The sequence below is a fragment of the Anastrepha obliqua genome, chromosome 6, assembly GCF_027943255.1.
Source record: "Anastrepha obliqua isolate idAnaObli1 chromosome 6, idAnaObli1_1.0, whole genome shotgun sequence".
Taxonomy (NCBI): Eukaryota; Metazoa; Arthropoda; class Insecta; order Diptera; family Tephritidae; genus Anastrepha; species Anastrepha obliqua.
Genome location: NC_072897.1, coordinates 21509958 through 21529644, shown reverse-complemented (window position 1 = coordinate 21529644; position 19687 = coordinate 21509958). Strand labels below are relative to the sequence as shown.

Sequence of the window (19687 nt, the reverse complement as noted above, 5' to 3'; positions counted from 1 at the left end):
ACATTGCAATCGTAGTCGTTGCTAAATTCCTTAACAAGGCTGAAGCGATTTGCAACCAAGCGGTCGAAATCACAAAAGATTGGCTGCGCATTAGTGGTTTAAGCCTTGCAAACCATAAAACAGAGGCAGTTCTCATCAGTAGCAGGAAAATAGTTGAAATAGCAAATCTCAGAGTAGGTGACCACGCACTAGAATCTAAGCTGTACATCAAATATCTTGGGGTAATGATTGACCACAGGTTGAGCTTTAAACAGCATCTAACATACGCCAGCGATAAAGCAGTGAAGGCTGTAACTGCATTGACACGTATTATGATGAATACGAGAGGACCTAAGCAGGCTTCTAGGAAGTTGCTTAGCAGTGTGGTATCATCTATCTTGCTATATGCGGTACCAGCCTGGGTCGAAGCAACTAACTGCAGCACATACATGAAAGGCATTAAATTGGTATACCGGTTATGTGCCCTCAGGGTGTGCTGTGCATTCCGCACAGTATCGGAAGATGCGGTATTAGTCCTCGCGGGTATGCTACCAGTTAAGCTGACTGCACTAGAATTCGCCGAAATTAAAAAACATCGAGCGGATCCAGCACAGCTGACTAACCGAAGGACTGATCGGGAGCGAAGCATCCGTACTTGGCAGGAGGAATGGAGGAACTCCATGAACGGACGATGGACATAACGATTGATCCCGAATATCACAAGATGGATAAATCGAAAGCATGGTCAGATAGATTTCTACCTGACCCAAGTGCTTAGTGGGCATTTATGCTTTAAGGCTTATCTGCATAGATTTAAGCACGAAGATGGCCCGTACTGCACCTTTTGCGACTGTCTAGTTGAAGATGCAGAACATGTTTTCTTTGTCTGCCCTCGTTTCGAGCTGGAAAGAGTAGAATTGAGTGATAGGGTGGGGAAGCCAATAATGGTTAGCAACCTTGTAGATATCATGCTTGACTCAGAAGAATATTGGCCCGCTGTCAGTAACATGGCAAGGATAGTAATTACCAAGCTGCGTCGCAATGAACAACAGCGCAGATTGTTACGTAGAGGCATTAGGCCGCACCCCCTCCCGTGAAGTAGTACCTAGTAATACTTAACGGTATTAGGAATCACCAAATTGCGTCACGCTGAACAGCAGCGCAGATTTTCAAGTAGAGGCAATAGGCCGCTCCCCTCCCAGAATTAATACTTAATGATAAGTAATTACCAAACTGCGACGTGCTGAACATCAGCGCAGATTTTCATGAAGAGGCAATAGGCCGGTCCCCCTCCCATGAAGTATTACCTAACGGTCGGTGGGAATAAACTTATTTAAATATTGCACATCTGCTAATTCCAAGAACATCATGACTAGCCAGTCAGTGACTGCGACGGTGGCGGCTGTAGGTAAGATTTTAGCATTAAGTAGTTTATAAGTTTTAGTTTAGTAATTGAATTCACCGAGAGAGCAAGTACTCGCGGTAATAAAAAAGTTAATTTAAAAATTAAAAATCAACACAAGGTCTTTAATTGGTGCCCTAAACGTGGGACCACGATAAACGTGTCAGGACATAAGGGCATCCAAATCTATCCAGAAAGAGGACATCAGGATATACCTAAAGACAACAAAACTTTACAGATTTTGCTGTAAAATTTATTTTTAAGAAATGTAAGTAGAGTGCAAAGAGCAAAATAATCAATAATGTGTAAATTAATGTTTTAGGGAAAAAGAAGTACAACAAAAAAAGCAAATTACGAAAATATTATGAAACTTTAATTACATTTGTATGAAAAATCAAAAAATCTATTGCCAAGTCAAAAAATTTTTAATTGTATTTTGCTGAAATCTCTGCAAAAAAGGCAGGAGATAAAAGAATAATAATAGCACTGTGTGACAAAAAAAAAAAAAAAAATTAAATATACTTTGTAGAGTACCTTCACTTCACTTTCAAACTTCTTTCGAATTCTTCAAATATATTTTTAATAGGTAAATGAACTCAAACTTAAATTATGTAAACCATTTCAATTTACTCTACTCTCTAATTTCAATGACATAATTCTTTTCCTTTTTTTTTTGAAACCCGAAACATAAGTAAACACATGGCACACACCAAATAAATTTTTTTTTGTCATATGATACCTCACTCCAAAGCAAAACCATAGCATACTGTGAAGTAAGTCTGCCTAAGCAAAATTTAACTCAACCTATGCAAAATTTTAATATATTGTATAGTATTTTTATGAATTTATAATTTTGTTATTGATTCTTACTTGTAACAATGTTTGGTTGTAATTATATATTTTATTGATGACAAGGCAAAAAGAAACTACATATAAAATAAAACCATTCTATCAGAAGGCGGGCAATTCAGTCTTAGCCTGGTAGTTGGAAGGCAGTCATTTGCCCTAACTAAATAAAAAAAAAATCGTTTATTTAAAAGGAACCTTTAGTCGGCAGGTTTGTTCTAAAGCTCTTACCGGATAGTAAAGACTTCTCGTGGTGAACCTTTAGTCGGCAGGTTTGCTCTAAAGCTCCTCCCTGAAGAAAAGTACTTTTCATGGCGATCCTGCGGACGATCCTAAACGCTAAATAAATCATTAGTAAAAATGGCTGTCTGGGAAGGAAAGAAATACAAATTAGAAAAGAGTGAAAACTTCGACGAATACATGAAGACAAGAAAACTACGGTCAACTTCAAGCTGGGCGAGGAATTCGATGAAGAGACACTTGATGGTCGCAAAGTGAAGATGGATGGCTAAAAACAAAAAAGCTAAAGTAATTTAAAATAAAAAAATGCCATTTCTTGCGATAAACTAATGATTGAAAAACTAACTATCATACAGCATACATTGTACTTTATATAACTACATGTACATATATATATATTTTAGATTGTGAATATCCCAATTTTGTTTATGACTGATTATTTGCTGATTAATGCATAAAATAATGTAATTAAAAGTATGAAGTTGTTATTAGGTAACAATTAACTATTTTTATGTGATTAGGCGGCTAATTAAAGGGAAATAATTCTCAATATTATTAACGACGCGCACCAAATTGTTCACACATGCTATGATAAATATTGTTGAATAGAGATTTTTCGCTAATGCATTTAAATATATTAACATTTAATTTAAAAATTTTTATCATTGACAAATATTTAAGCACAAAACCGGCATAAGAACAAATGTAACTTTTTGCGTTCAGTTAAATAAACAAAAAATTGAATAGAAAAAAAGTGTAGAATTTATATTAACTTTAATAAAATGCACAATGGCGTTGAAAAAAAAAAAAAATTTAAAATAAAATTTTGTTTTTCAAATTTTTAATGTATTAATAAAACAAAAAATATATATCATACAATAAAATTAAATTCTATCATTACATTTTAAATGGAAAATATTGAAGAAATAGAAGAACAAGTAGAAAATTTATTGCAAAGCGACATAGTGGAACCATCAGTGAGCGCCTATAATTCACCTCTTTTGATTGTACCAAAGAAAAGTAGCGGAGACAAAAAAAATGGAGGCTTGTAGTAGACTATAGACAACTAAACAAAAAGATAATTAATGATAAATTTCCGTTGACGAGAATAGAAGACGTACTAGACAAACTGGGTCGCGCAAAATATTTTTCAACGCTCGACATGACAAGCTCTTTTCAGAAATTGCTTCTTTAGTTTTCATTGGGAATAAGATTACGTATTTTGTCAGTTCGCATTGTACCGTTAAAATATATCGGAAACCATTTGATATAATCAATGGTCCTACTGTATCTATGCTTAAATTTTCAAAGCTTGTACTAGGTGTGTCCGTTATTGTCATTTTTTCTTTAATGTACTTTGTCTGTTTGTTTCGAGTACATTCTTTACAACTGTTTATATATTGTTTTATTATTTTTCTCATGTTCTTCCATATGTATTTTTGTTTTAATTTAAGATAGTTTTTCTTATACCCAGGTGTCCTCCTAGTGCTGAATTGTGATACTCAAAGATTAAATTTTTTTATAATTTCGTCGTCATTAATTTGTTTTGGCTTTATATAAAATTATTTTTAAGGGTCTTAAATTTTGTTCCAATCTTTCAGTTTGCAACCTGTTGAATGCTTTAAAACTTTCAATATTCATTTCTCTTAATAAATTATCTTTTTCTAGCGCTAGCTTTTCTATATTTCTTTTAGTCGCTATTGATGATAGTTTCGCCATGATTGAAACGTATTTCAGAGGCTCCTCACTATATCGGACTATTATATCCCCATTTTTATTTATCTGTATTTTGGATCCTTTCATTTTTTCTTCGTATACGAATTTTAATCTTTTTATATTTCTTATATTGCCTGTGGACGTACAATCCCAAATGTGAAGTTGGCCTGACTTCGAATGAGAGTTGTAGTTCTCCTTGTCTACCCTGGTGTTATTTTTGGCAGACATTCCCCTTGTTATTACAAGCATTTTATTATTGTCATCACAATCCGTTGGTATCATTTTTTTTAGTATGTCTGAGTCTATCTTTATTCGTGATATGCATCGGCATTTGTGTTCATTTTGCCTTGCTTGTAGACTATTTCAAAATCATAGTCTGACAAATCAAGTCTAATCCTTGTCATCTTGGACGAAGGATTTTTGTGTGAAAATAAGGAGATAAGAGGTCTGTGGTCCGTTACCACGGTGAATTTTCTACCCATTAGGTATGGACGGAAGAAATTTATTCCCCAGTGAATCGCGAGTAGTTCTTTTTCTATGACCGATTTATTTATATCATGTTTTACTAAAGTTTTGCTTGCATATGATATAGGCAAATCTTTTCCTATTTCTCCTTGACTAAGTACTGCACCGAGTGCGAAATTAGATGCGTCTGTTGTGAGCACAAATGGTTGCTCGAAATTTGGATATTGTAAGATAGGTGGATTGATTAGTTTTCCTTTTAGTGATTCGAATGCTTTCTGACATTCGTCAGTTCAATCAAATACTTGTCCCTTCTTTAGAAGATTATTTAGGCATTTGGTTATTTGAGCAAAATTGTGTACAAAACGTCTATAATAATTGCAAAAAGCTACAAATCTCCTAACCTCGTCACTACTTTTGGGTACGGGGTATTTTTTTATCACTTCAAATTTTGATAGGTCTGTTTTTATGCCATCTTGCGTGATCAGATGTCCTAGGTACACGACTTCGAATTTTAAAAATACGCACTTTCTCGCATTTAGTTTTAAGTTATATTTTCGTAGTCTTTCAAAAACTGCAATTAAATTACTGTTGTGGTGTTTTAGACTACAGCCAAACACTATAATATCGTCTACGTATAAAAATGCATTGCTATCTAAACCATTCAAAGCTATTGTGAGCATTCTTTGAAAGCTATTGCTAGATATTTTGAGTCCAAATGGTAAGCGTTTAAATTGGTAATGACCTTGTCTTGTGGAGAATGCAGTCAAGTGTCTTGACTGTTTGTCTAGCGTTATCTGGTGAAAAGAGCTTGTCATGTCGAGCATTGAAAAATATTTTGCGCGACCCAGTTTGTCTAGTACGTCTTCTATTCTCGTCAACGGAAATTTATCATTAATTATCTTTTTGTTTAGTTGTCTATAGTCTACTACAAGCCTCCATTTTTTTTGTCTCCGCTACTTTTCTTTGGTACAATCAAAAGATGTGAATTATAGGCGCTCACTGATGGTTCCACTATGTCGCTTTGCAATAAATTTTCTACTTGTTCTTCTATTTCTTCAATATTTTCCATTTAAAATGTAATGATAGAATTTAATTTTATTGTATGATATATATTTTTTGTTTTATTAATACATTAAAAATTTGAAAAACAAAATTTTATTTAAAATTTTTTTTTTTTTTTTCAACGCTATTGTGCATTTTATTAAAGTTAATATAAATTCTACACTTTTTTTATTTTCATTAAGGTGCACGAATATTCAATTTTTTGTTTATTTAACTGAATGCAAAAAGTCACATTTGTTCTTATGCCGGTTTTGTGCTTAAATATTTGTCAATGATAAAAATTTTTAAATTAAATGTTAATATATTTAAATGCATTAGCGAAAAATCTCTATTCAACAATATTTATCATAGCATGTGTGAACAATTTGGTGCGCGTCGTTAATAATATTGAGAATTATTTCCCTTTAATTAGCCGCCTAATCACATAAAAATAGTTAATTGTTACCTAATACCAACTTCATACTTTTAATTACATTATTTTATGCATTAATCAGCAAATAATCAGTCATAAACAAAATTGGGATATTCACAATCCAAAATATATATATATGTATATATATGTAGTTATATAAAGTACAATGTATGCTGTATGATAGTTAGTTTTTCAATCATTAGTTTATCGCAAGAAATGGCATTTTTTTATTTTAAATTACTTTAGCTTTTTGTTACTGTTGTTTTGAACTTCGCATGTAGCGCACTGCGCATTTATACAGCCTTGTAGACTCTGACGGACTTCACGTCGTTGAGGGTGAGAGTAGTCACTAGCTCGGAGTCAGTGAATTCACGAATAATGGTCGATGGTTTGTCACCCTTCTGTTCTTGCACCAATTTGTTGCCATCCAGAGTGAAGACGCTCTTCACTTTGCGACCATCAAGTGTCTCTTCATCGAATTCCTCGCCCAGCTTGAAGTTGACCGTAGTTGTCTTGAAGGTTGAGGTAGTGGTGAAAGAGTAATTATCACCATCCTTCTTCAGTTCAACGGTTGGGCTGACACTGTTACCCATTTTGCATAGAACCATACCGACACCCAATTCCTTCATGTATTCGTCGAAGTTTTAACTCTTTTCTAATTTGTATTTCTTTCTTTCCCAAACAGCCATTTTTACTAATGATTTATTTAGCGTTTACTTTAAAATTGAAAACTCGAAAAAAGTGGAGCACACACGCGATACTAGAGAGCGACACTTGATGACCTGGCAGGATCGCCATGAAAAGTACTTTATTATCGGGGAAGAGCTTTAGAGCAAACCTGTAGACTAAAGGTTCGCCACGAGAAGTCTTTATTATTCGGGAAGAGCTTTAGAGCAAACCTGTCGACTAAAGGTTCGCCACGAGAAGTATTTATTATTCGGGAAGAGCTTTAGAGCAAACCTGCCGACTAAAGGTTCGCCATGAGAAGTCTTATTATCCGGGAAGAGCTTTAGAGCAAACCTGCCGACTAAAGGTTCCTTTTAAATAAAAGATTTTTTTTTTCATTTAGTTAGGGCAAATGACTGCCTTCCAAACAGACAAAGTACATAAAAGAAAAAATGACAATAACGGACACACCTAGTACAAGCTTTGAAAATTTAAGCATAGATACAGTAGGACCATTGATTATATCAAATGGTTTCCGATATATTTTAACGGTACAATGCGAACTGACAAAATACGTAATCTTATTCCCAATGAAAACTAAAGAAGCAATTTCTATCGCAAAGACACTAGTAGAACAGGTAATACTAAAATATGGACTTTTAATACATTAAAATCTGATCAAGGTACAGAGTTTGCAAATGAATTAATGAAAAATATATGCGAAATACTAACTATAGAGCAGACCTTTTCAGCACCCTATCACCATCAGACAATAACAGTTGAAAGGAGTCACAGAGTCCTAAATGAATTTCTGTTACACTTCGTAGAAAATCCCGAATGGGACCAATGGCTACCTATTTGCATTTGCTTTTAATACCACACCGAATATAGAGACGGAATTTTCACCGTACGAGTTAATATACGGAAAACTTCCACGCTTACCAACTGACATAATTGAGGACAATCAACCAGTATATAACTTAAACAATTACGCAAATGAGATGAAACTTAGACTAAAAGATTCACTTCTTAGGGCACAAGAGCTGATAAAACTAACAAAACAAAAGAGAAAAGAACTATTTGACAAGAACAGTAACACATCAGAATTAAAAGTAGGTGACTGGGTATTTGTAAAACTAGAAACTAGAAGAAAACAGCAAAGTCCATATCATGGCCCTTATCTCATAGTGGAGCGTAAAGGAGTCAATTCTGTATTACACCTTAACAATAAGCTTAAGGAATATAATAATAATACCCTTAAGAAATACAAAATCACCTAAAATATTATCATATTAAATAAATTAAAGAAAAATTTATTATAAAACATACAATTAAAGATAAATTTAGATATACTAAGAAACTTTTAAAGTCATAAAATTATTTTTTATTAAAACTACTGAGCTTGCAAAATTTAAACAAATTTTTTAGCACAGTAATTTTCAATCTGAACCATAGGGGTGTAGAGTACCTTCACTTCACTTTCAAACTTCTTTCGAATTCTTTAAATATATTTTTTATAGGTAAATGAACTCAAACTTAAATTATGTAAACCATTTCAATGTCAATGCCATTGTTGTCAAATAAACACTTTAATTTCAATGACAAAACTCTTTTTCCTTTTTTTGAGACCCAAAACATAAGTAAACACATGGCACACACCAAATAAATTTTTTTCTGTCATATGATACCTCACTCCAAAGCAAAACCATAGCTTACTGTGAAGCAAGTCTGCCTAAGCAAAATTTAAGTCAGCCTAAGCAAAATTTTATTGTATAGTATTTTTTTGAATTTATAATTTTGTTATTGATTTTTACTTGTAACAATGTTTAGTTGTAATTATATATTTTATTGATGAGAAGACAAAATTAAAGTATAAAATAAAGCCATTCTATCAGAAGGCGGGCAATTCAGTCTTAGCCTGGTAGTTGGAAGGCAGTCATTATTTGCCCTAACTAAATAAAAAAAAAATCTTTTATTTAAAAGGAACCTTTAGTCGGCAGATTTGCTCTAAAGCTCTTCCCGGATAATAAAGACTTCTCATGGCGAACCTTTAGTCGGCAGGTTTGCTCTAAAGCTCTTCCCTGATAATAAAGTATGTATAATACTTTGCACCAACAGTAGTCACCCATCATAGCGACATCCCAGGATCCTTGATACCGACTTTCAATCATTTTCATTTGCTGGTGAAACCTTTCGCCATGCTCGTCACTTTCGCCGCCAAGATTTTGCGGGAAAAAATTTAAATGGGAATGAGAAAATGAATTTTTAAAGACATAGATGGTTTTTCAGTAAGAGCGCTTCAACTTTTGAACTTTTTTGAATAAAACACAAACGGTTTGACTTTTTTAACAATTTTTTTTTTATTATCGAGTTTGAACATATGCATTTAAGTATGAAATTCGATTTCTTTTGCATGACCTCCGCGTGCACGTTTTACGAAGTCCAATCGTTGAACCCAATTTTCGACCACTCTTTTGCATAAATCGGCCGAAATTCCAGCAATTTCGCGTTCAATATTGGCTCTGAGCTCACAAATCGTCGCCGGCTTGTTACTGTAGACCAATGACTTCACATAACCCCAAAACGGGACGGCGTGTTAAATGGACCGTAAAATGGCCGTAATGCTCTTAAAGTAGCAGCAACAGAACGATTATTTTCATAAAAAATTTGCACGATTTCCAATCGTTGCTCAAGTGTGTAGCGTTCCATTATGAAATGTATACTAATGAAGTTTGCAAATGACAAGCGAAAAATAAAAAATATTGCGTCGTTCGCCCTCCCTATCGGAAACAAGTTGAAACGCACCTATTGAATAACCCTATATTTACTCCTGAAAGAAAATTAGAAAGGGAATTAGATAAATACATAAGTGACACATTAGCATATAATTTTCTTAGGCTGGATTAATCTTCCAATTCAGAACAAATTTTGGTCGTTCTTGTTTGTTCGGAGCAGGGCAATAAATTCAGATTAAGGGCTATATATTCTCATGTAAATTTAAAAATTTGCTTTCAAATTTTTTGTTTAGTTTTAAAGTTAACTGAGAAAACGGTCTTATATGTGTTTTTTATTTACCCATTTCCGCATAGTTTTTGATTAAATCGTTCACTATCAGCTCGAAGTTAGGACTTTTGTGTTTGCCTAAAAAAGAAGTAACGACCTTTTCAAAAGAGTCCCACGCCGCTGCCTCCACTGGTGACAATAGTTCTTTGAAATGGGTATCCTTATTTGCGGCCCCACAAAAATCCCTTCCTTTATTTTTGCTTCTGAAATCTGTGGAAAGGTTGTTTTCAAATAATGAAAAGCTTCGCCTTTTTTGTCCAAAGCCTTGACAAAGTTTTTGGTAAGGCCGAGCTTGGTGTGGAGCGGAGGTAGAGTTATTTTTCCCTTCTTTATAAGTGGTGAGTATTTTATGTTATCCACCCCAACTTGAAACTCGATTCGTTCTGGCCAATCCTTTATGATGTAGTGGTCTTGACGTGCTCGGCTATCCCATTTGCATAGAAAGCAACAGTATTTTGTGTATCCAGATTGTAGACCACATAGCATTCCAACGACTTTTAGATCGGCACATATTTTCCAATCATGTTCTTCGTATTTTATTAATCTAAGCAATTTTTGCATTGTCTCATATGTTTCCTTCGTATTTACTGCATGCGTGATCGGGATATACGGCTTTTGGTTGCCAATATGCAATAATACGGCCTTTAAACTTAATTTATTGCCGTCTATGAACAATCGCCACTCTTTTGAATCATATGGTCCACCAAACTGTTTAAATAGATCAGCAATGTTTTTGCAAAACAAACACTGTCCTTCTTCGTATAGTACTGGGAGAATTGTTCGTGACGAGTCCTATAATATGTTACCTTAACATCAGATGAAACAAATTTAAATTGTTGCATACGAGAGGCATGTAGTGCGGCCTTTTCTTTTGACAATTCCAAATCCCTTATCCAATCATTGAGTTGTGCTTGTGACAAAGGGTTTCTTTCGTTTTCCGTTTGCAATTCAGTACAACATGATGCCGCGTAATCAGATACTGCTGTTGACAATGAAACTGGAGCCGAAACTAAAGTTAAATTTGATTCTGGCAATGTAGCTTCCGTTGAATTTAGTTCTGGTAATGACACTGTAGATACGCTCGCATAGGTTACTTTTCTTGACTTTCCAACCCCAAATACTTTTGTAGTACAAATAGAGCAGTCCGTTGAATGGCTAGTTGGTTCCCTCCACTTCATTGGTGTAATAAATTTCATATGTCGCCTAAATAAATAGTTTAAGAAATTAGTCAGATATGCATTAAAAGAGAGCAAACTCCTAATTTTTACGATGTACCTTTTGGTTCCGGTTTCCGAAAATATCAATTCGACTCGACATGTGGTGCACACAGTATTCGGTGTCCATGGTTTTTCATTGTTTCTAGGCTCATTTCCATAACACTTATGGTATGGAAATTTCAAAGGATTTGAAAACACACGTCGCATCATTTTAACGATAAATTCCCCGCAGATGAAACAGAACATATCTGGATCATTTTTACACTCAAACTCTCGCGCCCTTTTATTCATATTATATTTTTAAGTAAATGACGGATTATAAACTGCAATTATAAAGTGAACAGTATCCGGCGATCCTTGCAGAAATTATGAAGGAACGAGGCACATGTACTATTATTTATACTTACATAGATCAACTAAAAATGCAAGCCTACCTATACAAAAAGGTTCCCTAGTTATACATAGAAAACACGACCTGCCTTAAACATATGATCTTGCTTGAAATGTATCTGTGTTTGAGATAACGAAACTAACAATTTTTTGTATCTAATAACCCTTCCAAAACCTACCTGTAACTAACTGATATGCGAATACTAACACATATTTACTTGAATGTTTGTAACTTTTGTATTAGTTTATCGATTTTGTTGAATCAAAGTTTTTTTTTATAATAAAACAGAGCTTTGAGTGAAAATAAAAAATACAGGAAAAAGTAAAAAGTTTTCGAGATCCTTTCTCTCAAAGCACAAATTTTTTTATATTTTAACCAAAAAAATTTAAAAAATCCGTTATGATAGTTCGTTTTGAATCTGCGGGGCCTAGCAAAAAGTGTTTTACACACAGTTTATAGCAAATTTTATTACCTTCTAAAAGTTTTAAACGGTTTTGGAATCGCTCAATTCGTTTTCGAGATATATGTGATTAAGTGGGCCGATTTTTTTTTTTAAATAACGGTAATTCGTAAATATCTCAAAAACGTTACCATAGAATAAAAAAATAACCTTGATTTTCGGAATCAGACGGTGATTTTACATAGGATTTTCATAACGGCGTCTCTGGTGCAGAAAAAAATTGAAATTTGTGATCCAGTGTAATTGATGCAAAACTGGCCTGGAAGGAGCATATATTTCAAAAGAGAAATGAAGTTAAAAACAGATTCGGACAACTCTACTGGCTCATACGAAACGACTTGCGTCTTTCATTTGGTAATAAATCGTTAATCTACAAAACTGTTACAACTCCGAACTGGAAGTATGGCATCGAACTATGGGGAACAGCAAGCAAATCAAACCTTAAAATAATGCAACGACTACAATCAAAAATCCTAAGGACTATCACAAACGCAGGCTGGTACATAAGCAATGACGATGTACTCAGGGACCTCAAAATTAAATTTATCGAGGACGTCATTCGAGAATGCAGCACAAATCATATTCACAGACTACTAACATACACAAACGAAGATATGCTGAAAGTTCCACATTCAGAACTGCAAAAACGAAGACTAAAACGAATAACTCCGACAGCCCTAGCACATAATTCATCACTAATATAAATATCAACCTGTTCTACAATACGTTTTATGTCATATAATTCATATGTGTATTTATTATTTATCCGTCTTGTGTCATATAATTCTTACATATATTATCCCTCTTATGCTGTAAAAAGAAATGTTCTTTAAATAATGATTTAATGTTACGCTTATATAATTGCTATAAAAACAAAGAAAAACATAAGCCTTTTGGCTACTATTTTTTCTAATATCTTTCCAAAGCAAGGTAATAAGGATATGGGACGGTAGCTGCTAATTTCCAATTGTGGTTTGAGAGGTTTAGCTATTGGTATTGCGTCTGCGAAAAAAATTCGTTGTACAAGTTTACTATCCTTTTCTTAAAGGGAGAAGAACAGTTTTTCAACAAAGGGTATGATATCCTATCAAGGCCTGGTGTTTTTCTCTTTGAGTTGGCGACGGCTCTCTCAAACTCGTCAGTAGTGATGTCAGATTCAAGATATTTTGCGGAGATACTTAGTTTTCTTTCATACGGAAAGTTGGAATTTTTAGTGTAGGAGCTCCAATATTTTGCAAATTCATTCACTATACTACTAGGATCAGTATATGTACCGTTTGGAGTATTTATACAGGTTATTGCGTTTGATTTCCTAATACTCGATAGGCGCCTTAAGTCCTGCTAAATTTTTTTTGTGCTGCTTTGCGGGTTAATGTTAGAAGTAAAATCTTCGAAAGCATCACGTATTGCTTTTTAGTTTCGTGTTTGAAAATGGCATTGCTACGTTTGTATACTAAAATATCGTGAAAATCTCGTGTACATTTATACTTGGGGCAACTCTTTTGCTTTAGAGTTCGTAGTTTTTGTAAATCATTAATCCACCATGATGTACACGTATATCGCGTTAGGCTGAAGTTTTTTGTCTGCGGAATGGAAAAGTGAGCTGCAGTACCAACAACTTCTTTTATTGAGGCTGGTTTTTTATTAATATTAGTTGGAACACCGGGTACTTCGTGGATATATTTGTGCACATTTCTTGATATTTAGTCCAATCTGCTTTGTCTGTCAAAAACTTGGGGTTATATTTGTTTTTGTTGTACTCCTTAGTGGATGCTATTTCAGTAACAATAGGAAAATGGTCACTTCCGTAAAGGTCATTGATTATTTTCCATGTACTGAGAGGGACTAGATGAGGTTTCCATCGTTTAATACAACCATATCGGTCGATAGCAAAGAGTCTTCAATAATAGTGCCTCTGCATTAACAAATGATGAGCCCCCAACCATAGCCTGGGCCCAGGCAGTTGCCTTATTTAAAATTTCGAATATATGTATATGTATGTGAAAATATTATTAAATTTATTTGGTGATATGTGTGACATTAGTTTTTATTGATTTCAAAGAAAAAATTGTTCAAAAATGATTACAATTTTAGTTGCATGCTGCACGAATGTGATCTTGAGGTATTTTGGCCCATTCTCGTTATGTTAGGTTATGTTATGTTATGTTAGGTTATGTTATGTTATGTTATGTTAGGTTATGTTGTGTTATGTTGTGTTTTGTTTGGTTTGTATGCGTGTGGGCGTGTGTGCGTTATTATGTTTATATACATAACAACGATGTGTTGATACATATATATATTATTGTTGTTATGTTTACATAAAAATAAATATAATAATGATGTTTATATATGTTATTATTATGTTTATTTACAAATAAATTTAACAATAATATTTATAAAGTGTTTTTCAATAGGTGCGCTTCAACTTTTTTCCGATAGGGAGGGCGAACGACGCAATATTTTTTTATTTTTCGCTTGTCATTTGTAAACTTCATTAGTATACATTTCATCACACACACATTTCAACGCTACACACTTGAGCAACGCGTTAAAGTTATTTAGGCTTATTATGAAAACGGGCGTTCAAGGGGGAAGTCTACTGTGACAAGGGAAAAAACAGGCTTATTTTCCGGATTTTATTTCTAACAAAATATTGCTCGTACATAAAATCTATTTAAACTCTTATCTTTATTATATATTTAAGTTTTTGAAAAAAAAAAATTTAAGTCAAAATATTCAAAATGGCCGCTGTGGCACTTCTGCAAGCGCAGGTCCGCTTTTCTTAGGTGCCTAAACGGTGTACATGAAATCTTACGTTTCGGTGATCTAAAACAAAAAAACAAAATATTGTTATCATATACATAGTATTGACTCTCGTAGGATTATGTCGATAAAAAATTTTGGCGTTGAAAAAAAAATTCTTGAAATTTTTTTCTTTTTTTTTTGCCTAAAATTGATGTTACTACTGTTTATAACAATTTAACAAATAACGATATCAAAAGAATCCTATGTCAGACGAGAGACACTATTACAGAGAATATATAATTAAATTTTTAAGCTGATTCATTTATCAGAACTCGAGATATCGTGTACACCGTATACAAAAACTTAGTTTCGAGAAAAATGCGTTTAAAGTGGAATGTGCCGCAGGTACGCGCTTTGGAGCGCTTCGGGAAAAGGTCGAAATTTCAACGAAGAAAAATTTAGCCAGCTGTAACACATATTGTACCTTATTTAAGAGGGTTCAAAGTATTTTTTAAGCTAATAAAAAAAAATCGATTTTTTGAAAAATTCACAGTAGACTTCCCCCTCAAATCAAAATGCATATCGCGCACTTCACCTCAGTGGATTCGTCAATAAGCAGAATTTCCGCATTTGGGCGAAAGATAATCCAAGAGAGATTGCCGAAAAACCAATGTACCCACAAAGAGTGACTGTTTTGTGCGGTTTACATGCCTGCGGCGTAATTGGCCCATATTTTTTCGTTGACGAGAACGATCGCCACGTTACTGTGAATGGAAATCGATACCGCGACATGATAAACAATTATTTTTGACCGCAATTGAATGGTATGGACTTAGACGACATGTGGTTTCAACAGGACGGGACCGTAAGCCACACAGCACACGCTACAATTGATTTGTTGAAGAGTAAATTCGATGAGCGCATTATTTCCAGAAATGGACCGGTCGAATGGCCGCCGCGCTCGTGTGATTTGACGCCTCTAGACTATTTTCTTTGGGGTGATGTGAAGTCAGAGCCAATATTGAACGCGAAATTGCTGGAATTTCGGCCGATTTATGCAAAAGAGTGGTCGAAAATTGGGTTCAACGATTGGACTTCGTAAAACGTGCACGCGGTGGTCATGCAAAAGAAATCGAATTTCATACTTAAATGTATATGTTCAAACTCGATAATAATAAAAAAAATTAGTTAAAAAAGTCAAACCGTTTGTGTTTTATTCAAAAAAAAAAGTTGAAGCGCTCTTACTGAAAAACGCTTTATAATGGGTTATATATATATATATATAAATATAAAAATAGAACTAAAGATATTGTATATAAATATAAATAATGATATATAATTATATACAGAATTTATAATTAGTGACGACTAGTTGTTAATTATACCTGTTGTTTTAATGTTTTTATTATTAATTTATTATTATATATGAAGGAAAAAATGTATGGTAATATATATTTACCACATACCTTATAAGATATGTTGTATACTAATATATGTACAATATATAAAAATGTATACATACATATACTTTGGTGCAACTTTCATAGACTAATATACATATGTCCTATGCCAACACATATAAACATGCATATATAAAATTTCGCGCAATTTGCAAACAAAGAGAAAAAATCTATTTGTAAAGATGCATACAAATCATATGGACATATCAAATCGAATTTTAAGACGAATCTATTCTCTACGATATGATATGATAAGAAAAGTAGGAAACGAAAGGGAGTGTTTCGAGTGTAATGCGTATTAAAAAAGTCAAATCGATGATGTTGCCTCTTAGTGTTGTCTGATGCCCAATCGAAATTGAACATATCTTTTATGAATTTGATAAATGTTTCGTCATTTTTCATGTTTGTGTAAAGGTAACTTTATCAATTTCATTGCAATTCCATTTACCTCCTTCTCTATATCCATACAAAATATCTATCAAACAAATAAAATTAAAATTTTCTCTTGAAAAGTGCAACCATTCCATCAGTATTTTCTTATGACGTTGTCACGTCAAACTATCTTTACAGACAACCTCTTTTTTTATCCGAAAACTAGAGTTTGAGGGTCGTGCTAGGGTAATCTTTCCAAATAGGCAGGATTGGATCAAGGGGAAATCTGCACCGAAGCATGCACCTCTGTCTTCACTGACGGTTTCAAGATGGAATCGGGAGTCGGAACAGGGGTTTTCTCTAAATCACCCAATTTATCCATCTCTTTTAATCTGCCGAATACTGCTGTCTTTCAAGCAGAAATCTATGTGATCAGGCAGGCATGCAAAATGCTTAGGGAACGTGGGAGCGAGGGAGATATTAACATTTTCTCTGATAGTCACGCCGCGATCAAGGTTCTGACGACGCCATAGTGCAGAAGAAGCTAGTAAGCTCGTGTAAGGCGGATAACAAATTTCTTAGGTGTGCAGGTAACATTTTTCTGATCTGGATTCCGGGACATAGGAACATGGAGGTAAATGAAATTGCTGATTAGCTTTGCCAGGAAGGAGACTGAATTGGCCTCAGAGACCTCCTACCCGGTCAGCGGCATCCCTCTAGCAGTTGTTAAAAGGGAACTGCACAAATTATTTCTCAGGAAAGCGCAGAAACGATGGAGCTCCATTTCTTCATGTGCTATTTCGAAAACCTTTTAGCAGCAGTACAATATAAGTAGAACGCAGAAAGTCCTTTGTACTCCTCGCCATTCAATTTCAAAACTAGTAACTGTATATACCGCTCACTGGACGATCGACATACACGCGCTATTCCGCGTATGGTTACCATTTAACCTCATTGCATAAGCTGTGGGGAGCTTTAAGAGAAGGAGACTGTTGAGCACTTTCTCTGTTAATTTCCGTGCTTGGCAGCCTTAATCGCCACTGGGTGTTCCTTTCTTTGACAGCCTGGAGCAGTGAGCCAACCTAAATCGTATCAATCTTCTCCATTATATCAACAGCTCTGGCTGGCTGTAGATATCTGTCTGGTGGAGGTCTGATAATGGTTTCAAAACGGCGCTTTAGTGCTACTTGAGGAGTGCCAGACTGGCAATAAATTTAAAAATGCTGACAATTAAATCCTGTTGTGAATTTTCGTCTGATCATTCACTAATCATCCTGCCAATTCAAATCCGCCTGCAACTAACACTTAGTCGGACACTCTATAACCATCGAAAAGACTGGGAGGCTTTTATGGAAATAATGGAACAAAGCCTTGACTGGAAAATTCCTTTAAAAACTACCAACGATAATGAAATTGCAATAGCTCTTTTAATGACACGGCTATTATGTCACTAAACCGATCTACACCAACTCTACAACTTTAAACTATAAAATATTACATTCCTGACGCAATAAAAAACCAAGAGGGGAAACTGAGGAAAACATGGTAGAATACAAGATTTCGGAGCTACAATACACCTCCCACCAATAAGAACCACAAACTGACAATAGGCCCGAACATCATCGGAAAAAGCGACTTTTTTAGCTCAAGATTTTAAAAATATTCGAGCAAACCATTAAAAAAACTTCACTAACGGAGATAAATTTCGACATTAAAAAACAACAAATCTCTTGGATATGACGAAGCAGTTTTTTGTCTTGGGAGCGTTTTCAACACTGCTATAAAGCTCAAATACCTCCCAAGAACGTGGAAAGTTGCCGAAATCATTGCGGTCCCAAACTCAATCTTGGTACCGACCAAAACAAGTCTGCTGCTGGCAATATCAAAAATATTTGAGAAACTACTCTTTGACCGCATAGAGCCTATCATCACATAAATAAATTAAATTCCCCAACATCAGTTCGGACTACGTCGAAAACATCCAACAATCCAACAGGTGGTCAGTGTCACTCACAAAATTGACTTAACAATAAGCAATTATATGTGACTGTATATCTCCACATAGCTAAAGCCTTTGACAAAGTATGACCCCCTAGATTACTGTACAAACTCCAACTTTGGTTACCGAATGACTATTTTCTAATGCTAAAAAGATACATCCAAGACAAAAAATTTTATGTTAAATATAACGACGCATGTTCATACGTTGAACGTATGAACGCAGTGTACTAGGACCCATTCTGTATCTCATCTACACCGCTGATTTATCGGAGCCGTCTTAAGGAAACGGCATGATTGCGACGTTTGCAGATGATACTTTACTAATGGCATATAATAGAGACCCGAATACAGCACAATCGAATTTACAAAACGACCTGAACAAAACACTAGATTGGTTCAAAAAATATAGAAATTAATGGCGACAAAACAATTCAAGTCAATTACACGAACAGAAAGGAAACCATAGACTCGTTAAAGATTGGAAACTCTGACGCGATTACTGATACGAAAACTAAATACTTAGGCATTACGATTGACTCTAGACTAAACTGGAAGGACCAAATAATAAAAAATGTAATGAAATTAAAATTCACTGTACTGTACAATGTAAATTCACGCAACTGTACTGGCCGCAAGGACCTCAGTCAAAGTTTTCGCTGCAAAACAAAGCCTTAATCTACATAATGAAAATTTCACCAATTTGGAAGTATGGTATAGAAGTTTGGGGTACAGCTTCTAAATCCAATTTGACAACACTACAACGTGCTTAATCGAAGATATTTAGGACAATAAGTCGTATACCAAACGCTGACATTCACCGCGACTTAAACATCGACACAGTTGACGAAGCAATACAAACTGAGAATGCCTTCTGCTGAAGGATAGGAAGCTTAAACGAAAAACACCAACCGACCTCTTGTAGTGTAATAATAGGAAATATATTTATGTATTTATCTAAATTATAATGATAATTATCATAGCAAATATCTTAAAAACGAATTAGATATTCCTAAATGATCCGGAAGAGCAATGGCCTTACAGTATTACTTAACTATCCAAATATTTGTAAAACAAATTACTTATTGTTAATATAGACAGTTGTAATATTCTCTCCCCTCTTCTCTGGGTACTGGCAATAAATGTATTGCTAAAGGGACTGGCGAAAATCGAAGCCCAAATCGCAGCCTACG

General features: G+C 34.5%; 1 pseudogene; it reads right to left on the bottom strand.

The window, feature by feature from the left end:
* Positions 1-5991: 5991 nt before the first annotated feature.
* On the bottom strand, positions 5992-6899 carry LOC129249941 (probable fatty acid-binding protein; annotated as a pseudogene).
* Between the last annotated feature and the right edge of the window lie 12788 nt (positions 6900-19687).